The sequence below is a fragment of the Mytilus californianus genome, unplaced genomic scaffold (assembly GCF_021869535.1).
Source record: "Mytilus californianus isolate M0D057914Y unplaced genomic scaffold, xbMytCali1.0.p SCAF_52, whole genome shotgun sequence".
Taxonomy (NCBI): domain Eukaryota; kingdom Metazoa; phylum Mollusca; class Bivalvia; order Mytilida; family Mytilidae; genus Mytilus; species Mytilus californianus.
In genome coordinates this window covers 679,299-701,291 of record NW_026262704.1, presented here as the reverse complement: position 1 = coordinate 701,291, position 21,993 = coordinate 679,299, and the positions used below count along the sequence as shown (strand labels likewise).

At 33.8% G+C, this 21,993-nt stretch overlaps 1 protein-coding gene and 1 long non-coding RNA gene across 2 annotated transcripts in view; both read right to left on the bottom strand.

Moving 5' to 3' along the window:
- LOC127703825 (uncharacterized) overlaps nucleotides 1-5,817 on the bottom strand; it is a 28,597-nt gene extending 22,780 nt beyond the window's left edge. Inside the window, exon 1 of the mRNA XM_052207901.1 lies at nucleotides 5,656-5,817. The gene's annotated coding sequence lies outside the window, so the exon portion shown is untranslated. The remainder of the gene's footprint in view (nucleotides 1-5,655) is intronic.
- Nucleotides 5,818-13,059: 7,242 nt separating this feature from the next.
- Nucleotides 13,060-21,993, bottom strand: part of LOC127703850 (uncharacterized) — a 62,135-nt gene continuing 53,201 nt past the window's right edge. Inside the window, exons 2-3 of the long non-coding RNA XR_007983084.1 lie at nucleotides 15,861-16,068; nucleotides 13,060-13,115 (exon numbers count right to left, since the gene is read on the bottom strand). This is a non-coding gene — a long non-coding RNA (uncharacterized LOC127703850). The remainder of the gene's footprint in view (nucleotides 13,116-15,860; nucleotides 16,069-21,993) is intronic.

The following is a 21,993-nucleotide window of genomic DNA, read 5'->3' as shown; positions in this document are numbered from 1 at the left end:
AGGGTTCGGAATGTAAGTCACAATATAGTTGCCGATATTGCAGTAAGAAACATCATAGCAGCATTTGCCGTAATATTTTACAAAATAGAAATTCCACTTCCAATGAAGATAAACCCTTAACAAAACCTGCTAATGGAGATGTACTAAGTACTACAGAAACAAAGAGCGTCGCTATGCATTCTGCAGTTACAGCACATACCGAAATTCTATTAAAAACTGCCGTAGCGCCCGTGTGGTACCATGATGAAAGTGTTATGACTAACATTCTACTCGATGAAGGCGCCCAAAACTCATTTATTTCTCAAGAATTAGTAGAAAAACTACAAATCAAACCCAGTGGTATAGTAAGTATGCAAATTCCTGCATTTGGCGGAAAAGAAGGTAAGGTACGCAACCTAGAGAAAGCGACAATATCGATTGAGACAGAAAGAAAAGAAAGAATTCCAATGGAAGTAATAATTGTTCCAAAAATTGCCGCACCGATACATATGAAGAAACGTGTAAACATCAACAGTTTGTCCTATTTACGATGATTACAACTTGCCCACCAAGTCATACACGATGAAAAGTTCACCATTTCACTACTCGTTGGAGCAGATTACTATTGGTCTTTAGTACAAGATGAAATTATTCGAGGTGATGGACCAACAGCGATTAAATCCAAAATAGGCTATTTGCTAGCAGGACCGCTGAACACAGGTATTAACACTAGACAATGGAACTCTACGATGATGAATGTTTTAGCGCCGCAAAAACCCGAGGAATGCGATTTACAGAAATTTTGGGAGATTGAGTCGAGCGGTTTAAAGACGGATTCTGATAAAAATACAAAAAATGTACAAAACCTAATACTTGAGTACCAAAACTCTACCATTACTTTTAAGGAAAATATATATGTCGCCAAACTTCCATGGAAACCAGATCACCCTGAGTTACCTACAAATGAATATGTAACAAGAAGGAGGACCCAGAATGTTATAACTAGGTCAGCTAAAGACCCAGATATGTTACATTTATTCGATAAGACAATCAAAGAACAGGAGACTAAAGACTTCATAGAAAAGGTACCTTCTACAGAAATCGATCGCGAAAATGGACGAATCCACTACACACCGCACCATCCCGTTAAGAAGGAATCAAACACGACCCCTATTAGAATTGTATATGACTGCAGTTGCCGTGGAAATCCAGATTTACCCAGCCTTAATGACTGCCTATCTTCAGCACCACCTATTTTGAATAAATTAACACACATTCTAACAAGATTTAGATTAGGGAAATATGGAATTACAACAGACATAGAAAAGGCATTTTTACAAGTAAGACTTGATAATGAAGATCAAGACGCCACACGATTCTTTTGGTTGTCCGATTCAACTGACCCAACAAGTGACTTGACAATGTACAGATTTAAAGTTGTACTTTTTGGAGCGACGTGTTCACCGTTCATTTTAAACGCGACATTGCTAAAACATATATCGATGAATCCGAGTAAAGTAGCTACAATTCTACAAAAAGACTTATATGTTGATAATGTACTTACTAGCATGAACTCCGAAGAAGCAGCAGTTAAATACTTCAATGAATCGAGAGAATTACTTAAACAGGGAGAATTTAACTTACGGTCATGGATGTCAAACAGCGACAAACTCAGAGATTTGGCCCAATCTGAAAAAGTACTAGATGCAGACAAGGATACGAAAATATTGGGGATGCGCAGGAATGCAGACTCAGATACACTCAGCTTTGCCAAAATCATGATTTCCTTGATAGAGGATTGCTGCTACAGAGCAAGAGTTCCAAATGGTGAAGTTGAAATCATCCCTTCGTAAATTTTACGGACGCAATCACGAGTTGGTTGACCGTAATGGAATAACCGTTTCACAGATGAAATCGGATATGTTCCTTATATCGTAACTTCCCTTTTCACGAATTTGACCTACAGAATTAGACTATTTACCGGATTTGTAATAACATAAGCAACACGACGGGTGCCGCATGTGGAGCAGGATCTGCTTACCCTTCCGGAGCACCTGAGATCACCCCCCGTTTTTGGTGGGGTTCGTGTTACTTAGTCTTTAGTTTTCTATGTTGTGTCATCTGTACTATTATTTGTCTGTTTGCCTTTTTATTTTTGGCCATGACGATGCCAGTTTGTTTTCGATCTATTAGTTTGACTGTCCTTCTGGTATCTTTCGTCCCTCTTTTAAAGATGGACACACAATTGACAAACGTGAACTTTTGCGACAGTCTTCCGCTATTTATGATCCGTTAGGACTACTCGGATTGATCACCATTAAAGCAAAAACACTTATGCAAGAACTTTGGAAAAAAGGTTAAGAATGGGACGAGATACTACCGAAAGAAATTGGAAATGCATGCACCGATGTGAAGAATGACATCTTACATCTTAACTTCGAAACTTAAATTACAAAGATACTATATAGCAAACCATGACGAGGAAACCAGCGACTCTACTCTACACAATTTTGTTGATGCAAGTCAGAAAGCATATTGAGCTTCCGTTTACTTGAGTAAATGCAAGGTGTCAAAACTCGTTATCGCAAAGAACCGTGTTGCACCGATGAAATTAATAACTTTACCGAAATTAGAATTAATGGCTGCAGTGATCGGAGCACGACTCTCAAAAGATGTAATTGAAAACTTAGGGATTAAAAGAGCAGTATTTTGGAGCGATAGTCAAATAGTTCTACATTGGTTTACCTCATCGAAACCGTTAAACAAGTTTGGAAAAAATCGTGTTAGTGAAATTAAAGATATAACTGAAACTCACGAATGGAAATATGTACCTACAGAAATGAACCCAGCTGACCTACAAACACGTGGAATAACTGAATCGCAATTTTAGGATTCGACATTATGGATGAATGGACCCCAGTGGATAACGAACGAGCGTAAATGGCCCACGTGGACAGGACATGTGGAAATAAGCACTCAGCTATCCAATATCACAGGAACAGAGACACACAGAATTGACGATAAAAACCCAAGTAATCCGCAGCGAATATCACAGATCATAGATATGTCTAGGTATTCTGATTTACATAAACTTTTAACTGTGACTGGATACGTCTTGAAATTCGTAAATAACTGTCAGAAAAAACGACCATATCGACTTAGAAGTTCACAAGGAGACAGAAAGCTCAGGACAATTCTAACAAAAGAGGAAATTTTATTAGCTATGAATTTATGGATCAAATATACACAACAAGACAGGTTTGTGAAAAAGCTAGATCATATTTCATTGATTCCGAAAATGAAATCACTACCGCTTGTACAACAGTTACGTTTATATCTGTATGAAAATGGAATCATACGATGTAAAGGCAGAGTACAGAATTCATCTCTAGAAGAAAACGCTAAGTTTCCTATTTTATTACCAAAGAAACACAAACTTACAGATTTTGTTATTATGGACGCACATCTAAGAAATCTACATGCAGGAGTCGGCCAGACAATTAAACAGATAAGACAATCATACTGGATACCGGCAATTCGACAATGTGTGAACAGTGTCTTACGTAAATGCGTACAATGCCAAAAAATAATTGGTAAATCGTATAACAGACCGGAACCACCACCACTACCAAAGGATCGAGTAAAAGACACCATACCATTTTGTACAACTGGGATAGATTTTGCCGGACCCCTACACATCAAGGATACATCAACACAACCGCGTAAGGTTTAAATATGTTTATTCACATGTGCATGCATACGAGCTATACATTTGTAACTTGTACCTGATTTGTCATTGAACACTTTTATCTTAGCATTTAGACGTTTTATCAGTCGAAAAGGAACACCACAAACTATTTATTCCGATAACGCACCTACATTTGTAGCCGCATCAAATAAACTACAAAGTCAGCTGAATTTGCACATCAACTGGAAATTCATTCCGAAAGAAGCGCCGTGGTATGACGGATGGTGGGAACGTCTAATTGGCTTAAAAAAAGACATTAAAGAAAGTTTTTGGTAAAGCACTCGTCAGCGGACAATCTTTAACAACATTACTCACAGAGATTGAAACTATACTAAACAATCGCCCACTTACATATATATCTTCAGACATAAGAGATCCAGAACCATTGACGCCATCTCATCTTTTACACGGAAGGATTATTTCGACGACAGAGATGCACAACGACATACACAACGCGAATATTCAAGAACTTGACACGATCACAGCAAACAAATAATTTGAGAGAAAAGGACTTTTATTAGACCACATCGCAAAACGTTGGTCTAACGAATATCTTACCGGATTACGTGAATATCATCGAGCCTCGGGAAAACATAATGGACAAGTTAACATCGGTGATGAAGTTCAACTAGAAAGTGAATCACCACGACTTTTATGGAGATTAGGAATAATAGAAAACGTTATCAAAGGAGGGGATGGACTCATTCGTGCAGCAAAAGTACGGACTTCTAGAGGACTAGTTACCACACGACCAATTGTGAAGCTATATCCATTAGAACTATAGTAACTGTTAAATGATTTTTGTGAAGGACAGTTTACGTAATGTGAATTTTTACAAAAAACTTTCCATGTGATCTGTTTATAGAATTTTAATAGTTTTGATAATTTATTATTTTAAAATAATTTGATTTCTTTTGCATTTTGAGGCCCCCAGAATGTCGTAAATATTAGCCAAGAGACTTTAGAACGTTATGTTATGTAACTGTTTCCCGTACTTTCGCGCACACTATTGAAATGTAACGTAACGCTATTGTTACGTATCTACGGATCTTAGAATCATAAAGCATCTCAACTAGCAAGACGTTATTTTCTTTCACAAGTCTAAAAAAGTTAATAACCCTCAAAATAGTATGTCTACAGTATGAATGATTTTAATCATTTAGCAATTATTTATAAGATTTAGGAATCAACATTTGTAATTATTTACAAACCCACATTTAAATTGGTTTATATCAACATACCCACATTTGTATTGTTAATACATTAAATTTCATAGCTATATTTGTATTTAAAACAATATTTATATATCCAAATTTTCAATTATTTTATATTTACATGCCCAACTTTTGTTTTTGTTGTTACAAGTGTAACTTGAAACAACAGTATATTATATAAAGAGAAAAAAAAAGATAAAATTATATCATGTATATTGGTCATGATTTGTAAAACACAGAATTGTCAAGTAAATTTAAGACACAATTCAAAATGTTCAGAATATATCAAGCCATACTGAGAAAAAATGAGAATGTCGAGAATCTGTCGAGGAATTTCAAGACAATATTCAAATGTTAAGAATTTGTCAAGAAATGTTTAGACCATATTCAGAATGTCGAGAATTCGTCGAGTAAATTTCATACAACTCTAATATAAATCAGAATTTGTCAAGAAAAATTAAGGCACAAGTCATACGTTTGGAGAATGTCGAGTAATTGTTCATGCAAATTAAGATAAGAATTAGTCTTTTCAGACTTTTGGACTTTTGTAGTGCTATCTATAATGTTAATAGTTACATTTGTTAGGAACGACTGTTTGTTTGTCTTCATGTCTAATTGTGTATTTTGATTACTTCATAATTGACTGATACCCCGTATTATCTATTCAAATTAAGAATATCAAATTATATCTACCAAAAGACATATTTAATGTACCTTTTCTATCCCAGTCTGGTCCATTACATCCTTCAACATATCTCCCTGCCACATTGTTAAACAAGCAAAAGTAATTCCTCGTGTTGTTACACTTTAGTTGTGCTCGAAGTTTCCAGCTAGCTTGTGAAGGACATTTGAAGTCGTATGGTTCAGTGCACAACACAACTCTCTGAAAATACATCCCATATAAATTGATAATTTAATATTAAATTATACATGGTGTATACTGTTTTGACTTTTCGTCGAGAACAATTAGATAAGGTCAGTGGCTAAACACTTTATAGAAATCATTTTCTTTTAATTTTCTCAAAATCTTTTCATGAATAAGATAAGGCATCGTGAATTATTAACATATAGTATAACTGTAAAGTTAACTTCACATATTGTAAGAATATTTCAGAGGAGCCCCATCCAAATCATGACAAACCCTTAGATAATACTCTTTAAACTTTCTTTTCATTTTTAGTGTTTTGTTCTTTTTTTTTTTTTGCTTCTTTTATGAACAAGTCAGTGAAATTTTGCATTTCACTGATGCATTAACTTGTTGGAAAGTTTCACCATACTTTTTCACCGATAACAAGCAGTAGCAAGTGAGGCGAGGTTCCCATGACCATTAACAAATGTACATATAGCCCGGTGACCAAAGTGAACATTTTTAAAATTTAATCGTCAAAAATAGTACACGGCTGTATCATATATCATTCGATTCGAAAATATGTGTACTTCAAAATTAATTTGGTCGTCAAAACTAAATATGGTGCAGTTTTTCAGAAATCAAGATCAAAGATCAACCACCATTTTCATACAAAATTGCAATGGATATTTATATAACAACTTAAATACCTTTATCGCAAAAAAAAAAGCAAATCAGCATGGATTCTATTTTCACATTCAATTTTTCATCCAAAAAGTTAAAATTCATCATAAAATGAATTGTACCGATAAAGTGAAACATTTTTTAAAAAAAGGGGGTGGTTTTCATCTTAAAAAGATGTACTTTTTCAAAACAATTAGTATTACGAGCATCAAAAACATAATAAATGAATAGAAAAATACGAAAAAATATGTATGTCTTAAGATAAATATCTTTTATTGCCCAGTATTAGTTGAACATTTTAGTTTTGTACACTTAGGGTAGGGTAGGTACACGCCAAAGTGGCAATAAAACTCTCTAAACACAGACTGATATGTGGCTTTAAAAAACTGTTTGTATGTAATAACATGCATTACAAGGAACATAAGTCAGTACAGAACATACAAAAACTGTAAAAAGTATTTCGGAGTACTAGAACCGCATTTAACTGTGTGAAACTTTGAGATTTTTTAATAAGGTCTTAGTGATACAATATCAGAAATGCACATTCAATTTGCAAATCGCACCAAAAGCTTTACTGACAAATATAATTTAGTTCTCGAACCTCTTCTGTAAGGGCATGCGTATAAACGTTCTTACAGGATTCTGATCCTGGGCCGGAACATAAGTCGGTACATGCAAGGTTTTGGTCGACACAAACACAAGACTTTTTACATTGTGATTTTCCCTTACAAGCCACACGAGATCATGAAGAAAATCTGCTGACATGTTTCCTTCAAAGTAGACAGGATGCAAGGAATCTTTGAATGATCTCCATCCGTATTCCAATGGTGAAGGCAGGGGTGGTTTTGCAAGACAGGAAGCATGCCAAATTTTGGTCTGAAATGAGGCACGAAGGATATGCTGTCGAAGCGCCGCTTCAGAGGGTGGCAATCTGACCAGACTTGAATCTCTGCTTGTAGCAAGTTTAACTCGCAGTTTGTTAATGTCCTGATGGCAGGATGCATAATTCTTCTTTTGATCGTAAAGCCTTGCCACAAACCGTCTAGAGCATGATATGGCAGTCTCTCTGTCGGAATCTCCTAAATTGTCCAAATCACTGAAATCCAGTACTGCATCTTTCAACACTTTATAAACTGACTTTTTACCAATTCCAAATAAGGAAGATGAAGTGTCACACCTAGAGAGAGCATGTACGGCAGGAAGAACTCTGCAAATGATTTCAGGGAGAAACGAACACAGTTGGTGAATTGGCAAATACCTCCGATTATCTTTTATAGTACCAATATTTCCCATTTGGACCCAAAAATCACTCGTGTTTGTCATCTGCTTGAAAAAATGAATACAGAGAACAATGACGTCTGTATCAGATGATTTTATAATAATCCTGCCTTTCTTTCCTAATTCCTTCAGTCTTCTGTCTGCATGTAAAGCCTGAAGGATCGTGCGTGTGTCTGTCTCTTTCTGAGTACTGAACAATTCAGGACATTCAACGACTTCCTGATCAGAAATAACTTTAGCAATTTCAGCATCTTCAAAAGAACCTGCCATATAATAAGTATGTCCAGGGAGCACTAATAAAGGGTTGCTTTTAATGAACTTGACCAGGAAGTCACCAAAAAATTTAATGAGAGCCTGCTTGTTTTCTTTAACAGAAAGAAATTTCTTCTAGTCGGGGACATTTCTTCCATCTATTCTTTGCATAAGCAGTGACTTAGGTACGACGCTCTCTTTCAGCTGACTTAATGGAGTGTTTTACATCATATCGATCAAAAACATCGGCTACTGTGTGTGCTTTTGTAAAACAACTGGCTAAATAACTGCAATAATCAAGTGCAAGATCTCCAAAGGTTTTATGTTTCTTTGCATCCATGCACTGAACTATAGCCATACCGTCTCTAATGTACGTTGTCAACGAAGGGTCAAAATCTGGCAAAGAAAGAACCGGCGATACTTCATTTTTAAACTGTTTTACTAGATCTGATTTACAAGATTTCCTCATTGTTCCATCTTCATGGAACAAAGAAACAGGAATAGGCCCAAGTGGAAGTGAGAGAATACTGTCAATCGTGACATCATCTCTACTGTTAGCCAAAAACAGAGCACGCCTGAAAACAATTTCTGGATTGATATGGCCGGTTATGATTTCGCCAGATTTACACTTAAGGGTTGTCTTGGCGTTCATGTGTTCAAATGTTTTCAATTTGGACTTGGTAATAAGACTATAGAAGCTCCCGGAATGGTCTAAAGAAAGCGCACTGTTAACAAATTTTTTGCACATAGTTTCCCCTTCGTTGACAGCAGAAAGCAAAGAATCCTGTACTTCTCTAGTAGCATGCATGCCTGTAGAGATATTAAGGAGACAAGGTGGGTGGGCATCTATATCAAAGGGATCAGTCATGGTTTGGTTCAAATGGTTAACTATTGCTTGTACTTGTTCTTCGTCTCGCTTCAATGCTGTTTGTTTAATTTCTTCATGCGAATCGTCACTTTTGTTTGTAATACCTCCTCTGTCATTCATTGCATTACTAAAGGACGCTAAGAAATGACGAGTCAGAGTCCACCTTACCAGAGCAGATTTCTGATTTGTTATAGCAACGATACACCCTGAACCCTTTGAATCTTTTATGACGGTTTTTTCAGTGCCCATATCACTCCAAATACCATTGAATGTGCCTAATTTTTGTCTGATAGAAAACTCTCCTTGTTTAAAAGCTGATTCGATCTCTGCTGGTAGTTCGAGCATATCAAGAATATTTACAGGCATCCATCTAGAGTAATTTGTACGGTTGGTAATAAAAAAATAGGGCAGCATTTTTGATGAAGACATCAAATGTGCCGACCAATTACCTTCTTGTTCTGCTCGTACATTCGACAACATAATTTGGACGGCAACCAGGAACATGTCCCAATATTTGAAAGTAGGTGATGTATCGTGTCCCCATTCTCTAAACCTACCGATTAGAGGCTGTAAATGGTCTTCAAACAATTTTTCCAGTCTAGTTATAATTACTGAGGCTTCGTCCGTTTGATCACAGATACTTGTATGGAACTCTAACAACACATTCCAGAACGCAGATGGTATCTGATCGAAGTAATCAAAGGTCCTACACCAGTGTATGAATACCGAGATAAAAAGAACTTCTAGGGCTTAAAACACAAGTGTGAACCCTCTGACAGCCCTGTTAAACTCTTTACCAGTCAACATTAGTTCAGCTGTATTTCCAGCATACACACCAGAATACACCAACAAATCGCGAAGACCGCCATCGGCCCAAAGTTTCCCGATAGAGGCTAAGAAACACGACAGGCTGTGGAAACCACCAAGCCTGAGAATATGGCGATTAAAAATGTCCGGCTTCGACCATTTGACTTGTTGTGCAATTGCATAGAGTTGCTGGTCGAACGTTTGAATAGCGTAATCCTGTCCAGCATCATTAGACATGTCAAGACATTTCTTCATGGCAGTATACACTATGGCCATATCATTTGGTTTAGCATCTATAATTGGAGGATATGCTACAACAGTAACATCGGCGCCCTTTTTTGACAAAAGACAATTGTACCCGGTCCAAAAAGGAATCTTTTGTTCAGTTGCTTTCATATTCATTGGGAGCTCTATAATATCCCTTGACAAAAGTCTGGAGAAAATCCATATCTGGTCAACATCATTAATCTTTTTATGATCACATAATTGAAGTTTATCGAAAGCATCCGATCGTCGTGATGGTTCTGATCTACATTTTGGTTTAGAGTAAGGAATCGCATCGGTCAATGATGCTGTTGCATCATCTATAGCCAAAGATCGCTCAATTCCTCGCTTGATTCGTTCTGAACCATAGTCATAAACGCCAGCTGATTTAGTTTGAAATACAGCCCTAGCAAGAGAATGGAAGGTATTTTTTCCATCTAATGTCTCGGCGTTAATGTCAATATTATCGGAACCCTCTTGAATTAACCGACCTCCTTCTGAAATGGATCGAATACCTCCTAGGATGTATCGATCGCCACTGATACGACTGATTTCATGGTTTGCAACACTGGTAAGGTATCTGCGCAATTCAGTGTATGTAACGCAAAACCCATGCGCGTTCAGAATTTCAATAAGGCGCTTCGACCCAAACTCGTGGTAAACTTGAATTGCAAGACCAAGATGAAGAGGTGTAAGGATACAACGACTAGTTGCAACAATACATTCCGTTAAAGCCAAACGTTTCCTCACACTTTCTGTTTTGATATTAGAAGGAACAGTGAAAGTGCTAAAAGCCTTTTCGTCCGTAATCCAACTAAGTAGTTTGACCAAAGAATCGGGCATTGACTGTAACGAATTTTCGAATGATACCTCCGTTGAAGTTTGGTAGTGTTCTTTAAAGAATCTTACTTTGTCAATGTCTCTGCGAATTATACTTGCTACTGAATAAATGAGTTGGTCATCCGTTTGTTCGCTATACATTCGACTCGTTTGTTTTTCTTTTGACCATTTTAACTCTGCTTTCAAATTACTGGCTGCCTTGATTGCATCCCCTAGTGTTATATTACTACTCATAATAATGTTGGACTTACCCTGGCCTTGTTGCGATTGAATGACAATAGAATCACCATAATGATTTTCTAAATGTCGCTGCAGTTTCCTCGTTGTAAAGCTTTTAGGCATATTTTCGGGTAGGTATGATACAAACTTCTTAATTAAAGAGGATAATAGAAATGCTTTTTTATTTTTTAATAAATCATCATTTATATTAGTAATTAATTTGGAAAAAGCAGCTGTATTTATTGATTCGGATTCTGAAGTTGAGTTAGCACTGACTTCAATATCTTGTTTTAAATACATTAGATACTTTATTATGCACTGGTTATGGTACAAAGCTTGTTCTTTAAAATTGTCTTGATTAATTTTATGTAGCAAGTTTGAATCACCGTTATAGTTTGCAGCGTTTGTAAGGCGAGTAACCCTTTCGTCTGATTCAATTTTCAAAAGTTTTTTGTCTTGCTTGTAGCTCTTTTTATTGCAAAATATACAAGCACTCCAATTGGTAGGAGAAGACATAGACCGAGTTAAGATACTCGTGACTTGACTGTCCTGGTTTGAACAGTCCGCTAAGTCATCATCTTGTCTCTTAGTAAACACCGCAATGTTATGTTCACTTGTATAAGATTTGTAGCAACTTTTATGATAAACCATTTCCAAATTTTCCTTCGGTATATCATTGAATGAATCATATTCACTTATCAATTTCAAGTAAATATCATCTTTACGCCTACCAACTGCAGCAAAAAACCGCGATTTACTGTTGTCAGTAAATAAAACAACTGTTTCTTTACTGCTTCTCTGGCAAATTACACATTTTTCTAAGATTAAGCTCTTTTTCAGCCGCTTTGCAGTACTAGGACCAAGTTTCAACGGACTTCCCAGTTGTGCCATCTTTTGGGATTTTGTCAGATCTCAATTTCTAAAAATAACTTCCAACTAAAAAAAAATATTTTCTTCTCAAATTAATAAAACCTTATCAACACAACCTCAAAATAGAACAAACAACAAAAAAAATCAAAGAAACCAAGAACCTTGAATCAATACAAGTAAAATCAATTGATGATTGCTATATATTAATAAAACCTTGTGGTGCGCTCGAAATTCAAAATCAATAAGGTAATAATATTCAGATCAGCCGGAGACCTGACACGACTATCCGGAAAATTAAGTAAGATTATAATTTAATAGTGAATATTTTGGATGCTATTTTAAGTCTTGTTGAGAAATTTTATATGATCAAAAATTATGTCACTGAAAAGAGTATTTGCTGAACTTTCACGTTGTATAAATTAATTAATAATTTATAGATTAGGTGCATTCCTGCAAAGTATTGATGAAATCTTGTGAAGCGACAAAATGTTACAAGTTTCAGTGCTTTGTATCTTCATGTTTTTTTAAAAAAAGACTTATGATGTTAGGTTTTTTTGCTTAATGAATAACATGTTATATGTGATAATTGAATCCAATACGAATTACATATATTTGGCAACGATTTTTAAACAACCGGTAAAAATTACATGCCTCGTAGAGTCCACATTTCAAGTCAGTTTTGCTAACCAAACGTCAAATTAAAAAAAACTGCACCATACGACTTTTTGACGACCAGTCTAAAATAAAAGTAAAATCATTTCTCTAGATGTATACCAATTTTTAGCCGTGTATTATAAAGTGAAATTAAACTCTGTTAATACTCGCTGTTTTACTAATCCGTCACCGCACTAATACAAACCCATATGAAAGGATGTTCATTCAATACGTTTCTTTACTACGTAGTAATGAACCAACCATGTTGTACTCGAACAACATGAATGTTTGTCAATGCATACGCAATGTAGAGACCTTTACATATTTTTAACTTTATTTTAAATGCCTGACTTTCATTTGTGTCATTTGGGATTTTTTCCTAACAAAATACCAATAATTGATCTAAAAAAAATTGCAAACATAAAACCAGACAGCTATACATTTTTTTTTGGCGAAACATAAATGCATACCCTAGACATAATTGACATTAAAGAATAAATGAACGTTTGTATTTATACTTGCTTTAAGAACTAAGCATGCTAACACTGAAGTGCAATACCATATCTTGCTTTTCAACATCATCACCTTAAACTTAAAAAACAAATCAACTTTTTAGTGAAGTATAATGACACACGTAGAACATATCAAGAGTTATAATTTGTTTACCATTTGTAAAACAATACTCATTCAATGGTAATTGAACATGGATGTAATTGCTGCATAATTTACAATTAAAGATAAATGTCAATGCTAGGGATCAAATTGTCCCTTGAATCCCCATTATAGGTTCCCTCCAAAACGGACGCTTCGGATTCTTGATTCTTTTGTGTCCTAATAAAAACTAGGAGTACAAAGCGGGTAAAAAAATTAGACTTTTTACCCGCTTTGTACTAACATGAACAACACGACGGGTGCAACATGTGGAGCAGAATCACTCCCAGTTTTTGGTTGGGTTTGTGTTGCAAAGTTTTTATTTTTCTATGTTGTGTTTTGTGTACTATTGTTTGTCTGTTTGTCGTTTTCCTTTTTAGCCATGGCGTTGTCAGTTTATGTTCAATTTATGAGTTTGAATCTCCCTCTCGTATCTTTCGCCCCTTTTATATGATACTGCTATATACCAGAGCTCAAATGCAGTGGTTATAAGCAATATTATATATGCAACCGTACGGACGTCAACAGTTAGAAATACTCAAAAGTAAAGTTGTCTATAAAAAGACTCCAATACGAATAAATGTGATTAAATTCAAACGAGTATACTTATGGCCTTATTAATAACAAAAGCAATTGATAAAAACACAATACAAGAGACATGAACCAACGACAACCACTGAATAACAGGCTTCTAACTTGGGATAGGACAAATGTGGCGGTGTTAAACATGTGTGTGAACGCTCGACGAAAACGCTAACCTGGACAGTGGTGTAAAAAAAAAAACCTGAAGAACAAGCTATAAATACGGTAGTTAACTTAAAGATCGATACGCAGCATAAAAGTAACAAATATGAAACAACATATATCAAGCTTCGAAATATGAGTACTCACAATTTCTGAAAGCTATTTAAAAACCAATTTCAACTACTAAAAGTAATAAATATATTGTGTTTTGCCAGACTAAAAACTGTCGAATATTCAAACATTTCAAAGTAGATTGAACAAGACTGAGTACGAATAAAGATGGCAGATGTAAGAGTTAACGGTAAATTAAAAAAAATGATTATACTGCCACCGTAATATTTCATTATTAAATATACAAATATACGAACTTGCATATTTTTTTGATTGCATAAAAGGTAGATATAGGAAGATGTGGTATGAGTGCCAATGAGAAAATTCTCCATCCAAGTAACGATTTATAAAAATAAACCGTTATAGGTCAAGGTACAGCCTTCAACACGGAGCCTTGGCTCACACCGAAAAGCAAGCTATAATCTATAAGCTATAAGCTAAAGGGCCCCAAAAATTACTAGTGTAAAACCATTCAAACGGGAAAACCAACGGTCTAATCTATATAAACACGAGAAACGCGAAACATTTATGAACCACATAAACAGACGACAATCACTGAACATCAGTGTTCACCATCACACCGATTTTGTCATTTGAAAAGGGACTTACCGATTAAAATTTTCCTTGGAATTTGTTATTTGGTTATTTTACTTTTTACAGCAACTTGATATATTATAGCGGTCAGTTTCTATTGGTTATCTATATGTTGTCTGGAAATAACCACTGAACCTTGGCAGAAAAACTGAAATAAGATTCCCGCTACAACTTTACATATAAGTGGTGCAGTAAATGAATTCATGTCATACAGTGACCGTGAACCATTTCGAATTTGAACATTTAATTTGTACAAAATTCATATAACAAAATGTTTAATGCTGATTAAAGACTAACTTTCAAAAGATATGTAGAAAAAAATCACCAAATTTCCAGTGTCTATGCGGGCTATCGATGTAAAGACCTAAGGCAGATGAAGACACGATTCATACCCCTACACATGAACCCCAACTTGATATATGTTATGTGTGAATAAACTCATCATATATACCAGGATTTAAATATTGTATTAGCGCCAGACGCGCGTTTCTTCTACAAAAGACTCAAAAACTAACATTAGCGCGTCGACAAAACATGTTGGCTACTGATGGGTTACAATTTAGATGTATATTTGAAAAGGAAATGATTACATTCAATTTGTCCATATTTGTTTTATAAATATAGTATGATTTCATATGTTGTAATGCATATCTTTACAAATGTTTATTCGCAAATTCATATTCGCAAAAATCAAGATATGCGTAGAATTAGGCTTCTTGCAAGGTAATGCGGTATCATTCTTATTATATACACTTAGAAATAAGTTTGAAAATGTCTTGTTTTGTAAATTACGGATAATATTCAGATGACTGATAAATTAAAAGACGTTTTATGCTAAATTTGTATTTCTCTAACCAATTACATGTGATTTATTAATGCATCGTAGAACATGATAACATTGGTACCTAATTAAGAAAAGACTTTAATGTTGTAAAGATATCAACACAATATTTTAAGTTATAGATACAATGGATAAGCGTTCATTCATGAAAAACGAACAACTCCCCCTCGAGGCTCATAGTATCTTTTTTTCAAGAATCAACGCTTATTCATTGCATCTATAATACAGAATTGCTTACAGCACACAATAGCGACACTTTATTTGAATTATATATATACTGTACAGCTCGATCCATTCACATAAGATATACTTTTATTTAAAATCAGATATATGTATATAAACAAATGTCTTTTTACTGATTAGGAGACGATGTGTAAATATATAGTTATGTTTACCTTGTTGGTCTTTTAGCAACCTCTATTGTGACTGGCTCTCTCTAAGTAATGTTAAAAGCATGTAACGGACACGGACTTCTACCTAACTATCTATGCCGGAGAAAATGTATTAAAATTCACATATTTCTGTCTATGGTTGCTACGTCACAGCTACTATATTTTCTTTACATCTTCGTTATGGCACAGTGACAAAAATTTGCTACATCTTCTGAAAGATCAAGAGAAGTGTTTCTTTCAATTTTTCAATCCAATATTTTAAAGGACATATGATACAGTAGCAGGGGCAGATAATAACGTTTTCAAAACTTGTCGTGTTGTTTTCGCGACCTTGTTAATCAGAACGTTGTAATCGCGATGTTTCAAATGAGAAAAATTACGTTTAACGACGTCGCTTTAGTTGTAGTTACATTTTCGGAAAATGACTGATGTCATAAATCCGATTGCGTAAATTTGAAAAAAGTACCTTCTAAGAAAATCGATCATATCACGAAAATTATTATATTTATTCATTATTAATGATGTCAACAGTATTAACTTGAAATATGAAAATAATAAAATCCACATTCATAATGTTGACAGTCTTTTAGTTCATATAGAAAATGAATAAAACTATGTAAATAATGATATGTCGCTGAGACATAAACCTAACTACACAAAAAGCCCAATAAGTAATTTAGATATCATCGAACTGTCTTGATCACAATATAGTGACTACACCATTGGGCAAACTCTAAATCGTATGGAGAATTTTACGGATAAATTAAAGATAAACTATCAACAAAATGACATAATAACATGCTACATAAAGACAACGCATCATACTATTCCTGACTTTGAATAGATGCATAAAAAAATGTTTCACTGAATTTTTAGAATTTAACCCAAAGGAATACATATGTGTATGAAGAAGAACCGTCTAATAAAAAAGACACAGTTATTAGTCCCGAATTATAGACCAAATACAAAAACAAACCGGCTGATGTGCTAAGCATATACCCTATTTCCATATTGAGAGAAAAAAATGTTTGGCACACGGGAATTAGGTATCTGACAGATCAGAAAAGTGTTCACACATTGCAACTCATTGATGTTAAATTACTGACCAAATACGATGTGTTTCTGTAAGGTAGTTTTGCAGATAAGAAAACACATATGTATTGGGCCGGATAAATAATGTTGCTACACTCACCCCTAGATTGGAAGTATAATACAGACAAATAAGTCAATAATTATCTGTACCGTAATAAAAAAAATATCCTGAAGACAAGCTTAGGTAAATTATCTATTGATACAGAATCATTCAATTTCATGCTTTAATATCGACTGCTGTACTTTCTATGAAATGTTATACTACAATGTAATGTAATGAGACAACTACGATATGAATATGCTCTCGAAACAGCTCCAAATATTCACTTTTTAAACATGTTCAGAGTAGTTTCTAAGCTGACCCGAGTAATGTGGGTATGGTTTGGTGTTCAAATAATGCCTATATAATCGTTAGATTTCTTGTTTTCTTATTTCACATTTTCATGTCGGTTTTGTTTTTAAAGCTGACTATACGGTGTGACTATTTATCTCTTTTTTTGTGTGTCAAAAGACGTACGGTGAAATTTAATTGCGTTTGTCTTCATCATTTGTACTATGGTTGATAGTTGTCTCATTGCAAATCATACTAACATTTTCATATTTTCCCACTTACGATATAACTGTTTACCATTTTGTCATGTCTGGGCCTTTTGAATAATTTGAAATATGTTCAAGCTGTGTTGTCTACATGAATTGTAGAATTAATGTCGGACGAAGATGCAAATTAATTTTCTCATTAGATTTATATTTGTTGTTTCCGAACATTTTATACAAGAGTAATTTACAAGAATACTTTTCTATCCAATTTTCGTAACAATTTATAAAGGTTTGGCAATATTTATTGCTATTGACTACCTCTTTAATTTTCATATTTAGCATTGCTTTAAAAAAACATGCCTATACCAAGGAACTGAACAGCGGGGAAGATATCACGACGTTATTGCAAATAAAACTTATTTCAATGTAGTTAACCGTGTTATTTGGGAAACATCCCGTTTGCTATTAAAATTCAAGGTTTATTGCTTTTATTGAAAAAATCAAGCACACGGACCCCACTCGTTTACTGTCCAGTCAATCAAGTAATGTTAAAAGAACGCTCCGCCAAAATGTAAAGAAAAAATCAACGATCAATTTTTTTCTGCACTTCTGAAAAGACGTAAAAGATTGTTAATTTCTTTATTTCACCAATAGTAATATAAATTCAAAAAATAATAAGTTGATTAAACCTTAAATTTGTTACAACATGCTAATGCCGTGGACCAAGGGAACATTTTACAAACAAAAACGGTTAAATTATGACTGTTCGTTTAAAAGTATTGTCACTTTTCTTAAAAGTTATTATTTATGAAATATCAGGATTTCTCCTTTAAATATGCAAATTTCGAACCAAATTCCCTCAAAAGTAAGTTATGAAGGTATATTTTTCTTTGCATATTTAAAAAGTTCACATTGAAATTGACCTTCTACCAAAATTTCAAGAAAAAATCAACGAGGGATCTCTACTGTATCGTATGCCCTGTAGGGGTTCAAATACCCCTTTTGTAATATATATCGGCGCTAGCCTTGAGGCACTAAGACATAAATCTAGCCTTTAATGCTGATGTTGTGAGTTTTAACCCCTCCTATGTTTCTGTACAGTAGCATATTATTTTGTATAATAACGACACAAAACGATTGTGCTTTAAGGAACACACTTTATTGTTACAAAAAAAGTAATAACGAATTAAACAAAATAATAAAAAATCGATGACCAGTATTGATACACATTTCATTAATGACACGTCCTTAAATTTGGTATGATGGACAACCAGCAAAAATTGACTAAGAACGCATCAAAAAGAGCGGAGTGCAACTGGATAAATTTTGGTTAAGTAAACTTGGATTTAGGGAAATATGATTACATATTTTTTTATCTTTGTCATGTATTCAAATGAATGGATTTTCGTCTCGATGTGTAAGCATCACTCGTTCAATTTGTCAAGGATCAGAATCGTACTAATGTTATATACTCTTCAAACGGATCCACTTGCAGCATTAACTTGAATTAACTCATATATAGAAAATAACATCTTCCGACTTCAAACGGAAATTAAATTAAAGCACAGTGAAATCTGTTTGTTAACGATACGCAACTGTATTATAAAATGAGTAGTCTTTCAAAGAAACACTAAAAGCGCTACACTTCACAAACATGCTTCAGGGGCTAGAATAAAAATCGAAGTCTTTTGGTATGTATTTTGGCAAATTTAAACAAAATTAGATGGACCAAAAAGGACTATTAAAGCGTAGATATAGATCAGAAAATATATGCAAGTTGAAAAGGTTCTTAAACCAAGACCTCTTAAACTGTGTTATCGGGCCTAAGAGATGGAATCAGTAGATATAGAATCTGTAATTTGGCAACTTCCTTGAATGATTTAATTATCAAATCGTGTGTACGGTTTTTGAATAAGTAATTGAAAAGAGAGAAGTCTTATAATCCTCATACTTAAAACAATAAACAAATATATTAAAACATCGACTACATTGTCTTGAATAGAGCTTTGTTTACAAAAATTGAATTTGTTGTTTAAGGTCATGAACGATATAAATGATGAATTAAAGCGTAAATTCCAACAACTAATACACCGACGTTCATCACATGCAATGAATTTTGATCGAAAAAAAAAATGTTTGTTGGATTGTTTTTAGTCAGTATTCATCAATCTGGTTGATCAAATATCAAAAGTTAGTCAAACGTAGTAGTTTTTTAGACTGAGATAACACTATTCACAATTATACGTCAAAGTAGTCTTTCCACCATACTAGATTTGGTTCATATAGTTCGTGGGCTGATCAAGATTATTTTAGCGATGTTCTGATGATATACAGTGCATGTAACCATTCAAAATCAAAGCTAGATCTGGCATATTTTGGTGTATCTATACCATTATTACTTATATTGGAAATTGCCATTAGAAGTTGATTATCGTCACCTGAAATTCTATTTAAATTCATGAGAAAATTGTATCGTTATTTTGTTCTCCTTGAGATTTATATATTATATTGTTGAAATAGTATTCAATCGATTGTAAAAGAGAAAAAAATAAAGGAGTTCATATCCTGAGTATTGCGGAGAACTTCATGATTAATGCTACAGATCCTGTGTACCCCTTTTCAGCTAAATACAATTGCAATGCAATACGGTGGTCTATAACTTTCACTTCATTTAAACAATAGTGGATAGTTTTTCACTGGCAATCATACCACATCTCCTCAGTTTTAAAGTTAGCTTTTTCTGACGAACATCACAATGTTGAAGGAATTATTGTCATACATTGAAGTAACGGATAATAAAAATGTATCAAAAGTTTATTCGATTCAAATATAATGCATTGGTAGTAGATTGTATGCGCTTTTAAAAATACAAGAATGTTGTTTTATATGCTGCTGCTTTGAAATACACGAACACAATATAGCTGATATTACAATATCTTGATGAAGTTTCTTCAAATTATGAATGCTTATCATTACCAAGAGATGCAAACGATACCAAAGAAACAATCTCATCCGTTTGTTGGTTTATTCGTATTTTGCATCGTGTAAATAAAGATATTCTAAATTTTACTGAAGATTATAGGAAGTGAACAAAAATAATAACACATAAATTAATAATAAAATCACAAGAAACATTAAACTACATGTATAGCTAACATTAATGTTTAATACTTCGTAGCACCACGTTTTTTTTTAGAAAGGCAATGTATTAAACAGTTCCATTTAAAAAATAAATGTTTTAAGTAAAGACACATCTTTATCTGTAATTGCACATTTTACATAATTGATTCAAAGAATGACAAAATAATGGAACATGCAATATTAAGATAATAAAACAAATGTTTCATTTTATAATTTTTGCTATTATACTGAACTCTGCCGATTTCGGAATCTGGAGAACGGAAAACGACAACTTCTGCAATTTCATTATACATATAAATGACTAATAATATAAATATAATGATTTTAATGCAATATTATCATGTATATGAAACAACTGTGTGTGAATATATATATATATATATATATATATATATATATATATATATATATATATATTTCATTTTTATGATTAAGTTGAACCATTCACGTAAAACAAAAATGATAGTGTATTACTTGTGTATTGGCAAAACATAATGTTATTGGTTGCTTAAGGGTGACCTAAAATTGAGACATTTTTACATTTGACAGGTATGTAAATTTGCGTGAACATACTGCATTACCTTTTTAAAAATATACGTGTAATCTGCCTGAGATATTACCTGTGTTTTACATCTATGAGTACACACACGAAATGTTTTGTGAAATGTTTTCATTTAAACCGATAAAACAAAAACAGTATTCCAAAGTTCTTTACTCGTTTGTTCAGATTGTAAATAGGAGAATTCTTAATATGTAAACATATACAATCAGGAGATATGCTACATGGAAAATATAAAATAGTCCATAATAAAACACAGTATGTATGACTGGAATAATTTATAATTCAGTCCCAGTCAGCTTATTGTATCCTAGCGATTTGAGATGATATTTGCGATAAATTTGTTTAAACTTACATTTTAGATTGAACAGGGAAGTCCCTAATTTGCTCACTGTACATGACTTAAAGTAGATTTTTATCTCTGAATGTAGTTTTTGAGACTATTTTAATAGGACGTTAGTAAAAGTCAAACGCATTCTGCTATAGTTGTAGCTAATTTGTTATCCTTCTGATTACGTTCACAACTTTCATGCTTATGTCTGAAAGAAACCTTAACGTTAACTAACAGTTCCTACCTGACAATCATTTGTCTTTATTTTGGGTTCTATTTCCTGCTCTCGCAATCAAACCAATGGAGCGTGATAAGATAGATTAGGGAAATTACATGAACCTCATTATTAGATAAACACTTCAGATTTGACTATCATATCATTACAGTCCAGAGTCTATGACATACTAGACGATTTCAATTTAAAATTATTATTTTCTCATCTGAGCAACAAAAATATGGAGTATTGTAATATACTA